This window comes from Acanthopagrus latus, chromosome 13, assembly GCF_904848185.1.
Source record: "Acanthopagrus latus isolate v.2019 chromosome 13, fAcaLat1.1, whole genome shotgun sequence".
In the NCBI taxonomy this organism is placed as follows: Eukaryota; Metazoa; Chordata; class Actinopteri; order Spariformes; family Sparidae; genus Acanthopagrus; species Acanthopagrus latus.
The window spans coordinates 15,510,174-15,511,895 of record NC_051051.1 but is presented as its reverse complement, the minus strand read 5'-3'; positions in this window follow the sequence as shown (position 1 = coordinate 15,511,895).

The window sequence follows — 1,722 nt, the reverse complement described above, 5'->3', positions numbered from 1 at the left end:
CAGTTCATTTTTTATTTCAAGCAATGACATATGTCTGAAAATCTAAGCCACATGAAGCGGACTTACAGTATACTGTATAAACCATATATGCACTTTTGTAAATGGTGGGTTTGTGTGGATAGAGGACCGTCGATGGTACTGTAGGCAGTGATTCTGTCTTAATTGATGCAAAACTCATGATCTCTCAGTATACACAATCTACATCATTTACACTTACACTCACATCGACAGAAACAGAGACCTAAAAAAAAATGAAAAAAACACACACATTTACTCCACATTTGAAACAAGCAAGCTCAACTTTAGTGACCTGAACACCCATCTTTTATCCTCAACAATATGAGCACTTTTGACCACTTTAGCATGTCCTAGATGTCATCATTGTCCACCTGTCTTAGTATAGGAGGGTATGGGGATTGCCAATGTTTCAGTACAAGTCTCATCCATAAAACTGAGGATAAAAGAATAACCCAACTCTGTGGATGCTGTACTGTATTCTCCAAATTATTGAATTTAAATAAAATCTCATTCCTAATGGCTTTGTTAATAAACAGTTTATTCTAGGTCCCTAATTATTTATCATTTTAAACTTTAATCTCATACACATTCTCCTGTATTGTCATTAAGTCTGTTTACATGTCTCAGATCACCTTTATGATGACACTCCCAGATACCTTATTTGAAGGGATTGCAATTTGTAAGTAATTGCTTTATTAATGGTTTATACATGCTTTTGCTTTAATGCTTTAAATATTCCTTACAAGTCATTAATAGAATAACATTTGGGTTTCAAACTGTGGTGACTACAGCTGAGCTGGAACAAAATCTTTTATTTATCATCTTAACATGTGCAAACTTGATTACTAAAACCCTACAGTAATGACTCATTAACTTGTATAAACTGCAGGCTGGAAGGCTCATTAGAAAGTGAGACACCCATGATAATTACTATTATTATTATTATTATTATTATTATTATTATTATTAGTAGTAGTAGTAGTAGTAGTAGTAGTAGTAGTAGTAGTAGTAGTATTTTGCAAACTGGCACCTCCAAAAATCTTCCTCTCTAATGACTATATAATATAATATAATATAATATAATATAATATAATATAATATAATATAATATAATATAATATAATATAATATAATATAATATAATATAATATAATATAATACAAAATAATAAACAGCATTATAAAATGATTCCTGGATCATTAACAAAGCCATTGGTTACAATCGAATCACTAAGAAAGGTTGCCTTGGCACCACATTTTACTATATTTGTTTTCAGATAAAACTCACACTGAACTTAGTTCAAACCAACCATGGTGAATGAACTATGTATCCTATTATTATACTAATATTGCATTTGTAAAATGCATTACGCATACATATTTCGCACATTTATTAAAAAATATTTCAGAACTCTCAGCAAATAAACCCTAAAAAGCGGTTTATGCATTGCTGTCTGCACTCGTTTTATATTAGGAGATAAGTGACCAGCTCCACTTAGATCAACTTTGCGGTTGCGCACCTTTACCTGCTTTTGCTGCCTTCAAGTGCTCTCGAAAACAACTCGTTTTAGATGTATATACACACACAATATAAAGACTAAAAAGGGGGGAAAAAATGCTGTCTGACGTTTAAATTAACAGAATACTATATGGAGCCGTAGTGTCCGACCAGAAATCCTTAAATCCGCGTCAACAAGTCGCTTTC